Here is a 6,252-nt window from a genome sequence, read left to right as displayed (position 1 = left end):
CATTCAAGTCTTTCCAAGTGTTTGCTGCACAGTGAGGGACAAAACATAAATGGCCTAATTCTTAGATATCCTCAACATTACTAAGAGTCACCGGAGGATGCAGGTCAAATCTCTCCAAGTATCATTTGCCATTTTAACAAGTTGTTTTTACAGCCATATTTATGTGACATTAAACAGCACACAAAATTGAGCTCTTTGAAGCACCTCCTAATATTAAAGACTATTAAATGTGTGTTTTAGTGAGGTGCCGTGTGAGTGTTGTGTCTGCAACACAGATGCTGCATTTTTTAAGAGCGATCTAAGCCCAATTTATGAGCCTTCAATCCCCCAGGGCACCGTCTCTTTTCAGGAATGACTAGAATAAAAGTGTTTTTCGAAGGAGGAAAACACCTGAAAGCCACAAGGGGTTTGTAGCTTTACTAACAACCTCTTATGTCACACTGAGATGTTTTTTCTGCCCCGTTTTTGGTGAGAAGATTAGGCGCCCATACTGACCATAAGATGGACAGGGATCCCCAACTTTCATTCAGTGTTTCATCCATTTGTGTTACTACTTTGACCCCTGCTTTACATCTGAGGTCTCCCCCTGAGGGTCACGACCCCCGCACTGAAGACCCCTGCACTGCATCTACAAATGATTTCTTATATATTCTCCAGGCTGAGGAGGCTGATTGGTTTCGCTGCAGCGGTGGAGACGAGGAGCTGAAAGTGAAGTGCGGAGAAGTTCAGAAGCAAAGGTCACATTCACTGACGGACACAGAAGAGACACAGAAGTGACAGGATACAGACAATTTTCAGGCAAGTAGTGATTGGATTTATGTTTTAAGATAGCGATTCAGTTCACAGTGCGTTTTGATTCAGTTCATTGACACATGTGAGGAAACTTAAGTATGAACTGCAGTCTATACAATATTCAAAGAAGGCTCAATCAATACTACGTAAAACATTTATTTATTATTCATTACAATATGCTCATTTTAAATTGTGGATTCGAATCCTGACAATTTGCTCAACGTCTCTCCCTACCTAATCTGTGCTGTCCTGTCAAATACGTGCTTTTCTACACAAACGAAATAGTTATTGGTCGAGCCAGCAGCATTAAGAACTAACAAAACCTGTTGCTAAACCAAAATACATTTTCATCCTTGGACTACTTTGAGCCCCATAAATGCCATGTTTAAATTATATCTGGAGTTGGAGTACCCTTGACAAAGAGTCTTTTATAGCCCCCTTATCAGACTGTTGCATTGAGGATGAGTCATATGATGGAAGGCTGTGTCTATCATCTTCCACTGAGGGGCTTCATGTTTAGAGCATCCTGTTTTGGTGCCTACTTTACTGCCAAAACAGTCTGTGAGCGTTTCTAGAGCTTTACTGGCACGTATCCTGTAGCTTTGGTTTTTTAATGTCAAGGTTTCTCGTTTCAAGTGGAAAATGTCCAATGGCTAGAAATCAGCAAACAAGAAAGAAATCCACTGCAGCCGTTTATTATGGCTCTGGACACAACATGAAACAATTGTAATGTTGTAGTTACTTTTCTTCTTGGCGTTTCTTTGTCAGTGTGTTTATGTGAGGTGGGAGATTGAGCCAATGTTCTCCACAAAGAAACAGGGCAAGGGCCACGGTGAAGTTAAAAGACGTTAAACTGGTACATTATTTGAGAAGCGACGATGCTAAAAGTTTGTTCAAAGTTAAACGTCTGATCTGAGGAGACAGCACCCAAGCGGTAAAATATTCCACAGTGGCTAAGCTGCATGGTGACACACACACTGCATTTTTGCTGCATAAATATTTGGCAAAGATTCACCGAACCAACCGGCTGTCAGTGCCGCATACGACTGCTTTTAGGTCCCTAAAGAGTTTTACATGAGTGGTATACAGTAAAGCTGGTGGAAGGCGGAGACTCAGGCGGGAATGTGTGGGAGAGCAGTGAAGGAACAAGCAAGGTTTTCAGAGGCAAAGTGCCAAGGCTGAGATATTAGACCTTCTTCCTCTGAAAAAAAAAGGGGAAATCTGCAAAAGTGAAGATTCAAGGTTAAAACTCTCCCCGCCTGCCTTGAGCCGGAGTCAACTCAGGACATAGGACTACTGTATATGTACAAATGGAATCATCCTAAATACATATGAGATGTACCAGTGGTTTTAGATGAAGAAATGCAGCGGGTTTATCTTAACATGACAGTTGTTTGCTCTCATTCAAGGTGAAAGCAGATCAAAAGCGCCCATCCTTGGCCTAAATGTGCATCGTACATGGGTGGCAGATCTAATGAACGGCTCAAAACCTGGCTCAAACTCAACCACCCTGTCACAAGGATTTAACTTTTACTATTATGGTCAAATTCCTCTATAATGAAGTGTAAATATTTGAGTTTAATCCCAATATGTATTAATGTTATAAACCATAACGACGTCTGACTGGCCTCAGGTATTCACTAACTTTGTCCACTGTGTAAAAGTTAATCATTGTATTGTTTAAAGTGTAGACAGGCCCGACTTTGACGTGATCAAGGCTGTAGCATCAGAAAGCACTAAGGCAGGTGCTAAATGTTTCTGTCAGCATCTTATCACAGACATTTTTGGTCTGGCAGCAGTTCACGGCCTTCACGCTGCTCAGCCCTCCAGAAACTCACACTAACTTTGCGTGAGAGGCGAATCCTTGACAAATCACAAGGCATAGTTTTTTCATTATTTAATTAATAGGTAGAAAGTGAGTATTTGGGAGTGTTTTGGTATTGAAACGCATGATAAGGCTTTAAGTTCAAGGGTAGGGATGCTTTGCATGTGCTCAATATTAATATTTGGAACATGCAGGGACAAGGAAGCAGTAATGAGTTGAAGGTACTAACTGCTATTTATGCAGTAACTTATTCTACTGTTTGCTGTCGGAACAAATTTAGGAACAGCCCTTTGGTTTAAAGAGAGATATCCCCATGAAGCTTTTATAAAAGGACATTTTCTATGGATTAGAGATTGCTTTTAAAAAAAAACAATTGCTTTGAACTTGGCTACACAATCACCACATTACATTCATTCAAATTAATCATTTACATCTAACATTATCATATTGATACTGACTTCTTTGACATAAATTAATAATAAGTCAAATTGTGTATTTAAAATCCTCAATGGTAATAAAACGCTAAATATAGTTTGAGCAAATAACCAGTGTAAGATGAGTATCAGTGAAGACACTTTTATTTGGTCGTTTGATAAAGCGGTCTGACCAACCTCAAAGGACGCTTAAAGAGTTTAAGCTTGGATTCGTTTCTGAGGGGAAAAAAATATCTTGAAAATCAAGGTGGGTCTCTGAACTGAAGTGGGAGATTATTTGGGATAACTAACATTAGATGAGCAGATGCCTGTGCCTATCATGGAGATAGGTCATTTCAGTACAAAGAATGCAGGGATGATTGTAAATGGTATGCCAATAAAGAGGAGGATACGATAATGCCGTCACGGTCGGGTACTTGATGAAAAACTGCATTTGTTCCCGTCTTCATGGAGAAACTCATCTTGGAAGCTCACCTGGTGCACAAGTAACTGAAAATAACATTGAATGGGCCTATACTAAGCCATACTATAAAAAAGCAGTTCAGTGACTGATGTGTCAGATTCAATCATCCTGTCATTAACAGCATGATACTTGAATACAGTACAAGAATCTGTCCTGTCTTTGAAAACCAAGCCACACTTAATCTGCCTTTTAAGTATAATATCTTACAGTCAGTTCTAATATAAACTTCATGCTCTCTTCGCCTGGTCAACAGGTTTGTGACCAGAATAAAGCCAGCTAGTTAAAACCAGGGTCAGGTCATTTTGACTTGGAGAGGAATGCAGCCCAGTAGTAAACACAATTAGATATTGGCCAAGCTGAATATTTGGCAGCTCTGCACTGTTACAAAATACATCATTCAGTTTCTTCCACAATGACTATCCCCACTGTAGAATCATGCAAAGTTTACTTTTCATGACAGGTGCCAGCTGCCACAAATGTTCATAGTTGTGGGATTTAAGGGAGCACCTGGAAAGACGTCAAAATATAGACACTAATGTAAAGGTCAATCATCTTCTATCACAGTGTATTTGCTGGCATAACTCTGGTCCGATATGGTTTCCTAATCCGGACACTTAACAACTCCTGCGCCACCGACAGACAACACAAGGGCCATCTGTCATCCCCATTATCAATATATTCTTTTGCAGTATTTTGTGTTGACTGTGGCTAGAGTTTTCCCATGACAATTTTATCGAAAACTTAGAAAACATGACTGAATTATGTATATTTTGTCTGTTTTTGTCCCATCCTTCAATGCTGCTGGGGAAACCCGAAAGGAGTAGTGCCCCGGGGACCCGTCTCCAGATGTCCAGCAAGGCTAATGGTCAGAATAACCTGGATGATATTCTGTAGGGATTTGGTTGGTGTAAGATAAAAATAAAAATAAAATTGTCACATTGATAGTATGCCGGGATTTGAACCATTAGCTTTTGGATCCACGAGAAACACTTTAAACTCTAAACCACTCTTTCCATAAATGAATCTGTCCCTGATTAGTTTGTAAGAGATTTGGTGGTTGTTGTGTAGCTTCCTTTGTTGACGTAGTCAGTGTACTGCAGCATAGACGGGCAGACATGAACAATTAAGAACATTTTGTAAGGTGATCATAACAGGAGATCGAGCTGGTCTGACCCCTATCATCCTCTCCTTGGTATATGAAAAGGAAAGGCTCTCCATTTCTATCTGTTCTGTCTCCTCAAAGGCCAAGTTCAAAGTGGAGTGTTTGGTGCCCGTGGTTTGAAGTGTATCAAAACATGCAGAAGTGTATATCACCTGATACACAGATGCTTCTGATGTTGAACTGGTTGGAAACTTGAGCATGATTTCTGAAACCTACTGTAACTCACTGCAGACCAGGCTTCCCTTCACAAATAAGAAGCAAACGTAAATATTGATCATCAAGGCTCATTGTGGCTTGTATTTCAGCTCCTAAACCTCAATGATGTTGTTTGAAGAGGATGTTCAAATGGATAGCTGGCTTATGTAAAAAGTTGCTTCACTTAAACTAAACACGTCCCCTTTGATGAGTTAGTTTGTTCTACAATAAAATGATTGGCCCAAGGTGTGGATAAAGAACAACAAAGGTTAAACTCTTGCCACACAGCTAGATAGTCCTTGGTTTGATTCCCGAACAGGGGCTTTCGTGAAGAGTTTGAACAGCCCATAAATTGTCTTAAGAGGTCAATTTAGATGTAAATGTTTTTTAGCTCTGTGTTCTCCGGGTGCATGACATAGCCTACATTATGAATCTCTTTCATATTTTATGGATCAAATATCACAACTAAGGTTGAGACCAGAGAGGAGAGTGATATAAAATTGGATTTTTGAAGGTTAAACGTCTGGTCAATCACTTTGAACATTTGGACCGAGGCTGAGGTTGTGGCAAAGCGAGGTCAAATTTGCAAACTCCATTTGACGAAATGAACATTTTTGATGCATTTATTACTTCACATTTCAGTGGGCAGTGAACCAGCAGCAGACAATCTTTTTAAAATGGGTTATATGTTATTCAATAATTGTTATGCGTGGCAGCCTGGTCTTTTGCCTAGTTTTTTGCTCTCAATTTCAAACGGCACCTCGAAATCCTTGAATAAATGATTGACTGCCCTGAAAGAAAAAAAATAACCATCCACTCACTGCGCACTAAGTTGATCATTTGTTGTCAGTTTGCATCACAGGGAGCGCCATTGCCTCTTCACACACACGGCACCACGAATGGAAATACTATATATTTTTTAACCATCCCACAGATAAAGGAGCAGTAGTTAATTGCCACTGGGGCAGCCTGAAGGAGCAGTGGCAGACGGGACCTATTCTACATGTTTTTAGTGGTAGGGGAAACTGGAGCACTTGCAGAAGACCTACGCAGACACACAGGGAGAACATGCACGTCCCACACAAAAAGGCCCCGTCCGGCCTGGAAATCGAATCCAGGGCCTTCTGGCTGTGACATAACAGGAGTTCTTGGGGAAAGGCACCTTAAGCTTTGATTACAACATGCATTTGCGGTGACATATAAGCCTCTGCAATGTTAATAGATCCAGTGGTGCTTGTATTGACGATGGGAGAGTGTGACCATTGCGCAAAGCCTTTTCCAGCACATCCCAAAGAGTCTTAATGAGGTTAAGATCTGGACTAAATGATCTCTCATGCTCCTGAACCACTCTTTCACAATGAGCCCGATGAATCCTGGCATT

Source organism: Gobius niger (genome assembly GCF_951799975.1).
Source record: "Gobius niger genome assembly, chromosome: 11".
Classification (NCBI taxonomy): domain Eukaryota; kingdom Metazoa; phylum Chordata; class Actinopteri; order Gobiiformes; family Gobiidae; genus Gobius; species Gobius niger.
The sequence above is the reverse complement of the archived record's forward strand: the minus strand, read 5'-3'. Positions refer to the sequence as shown.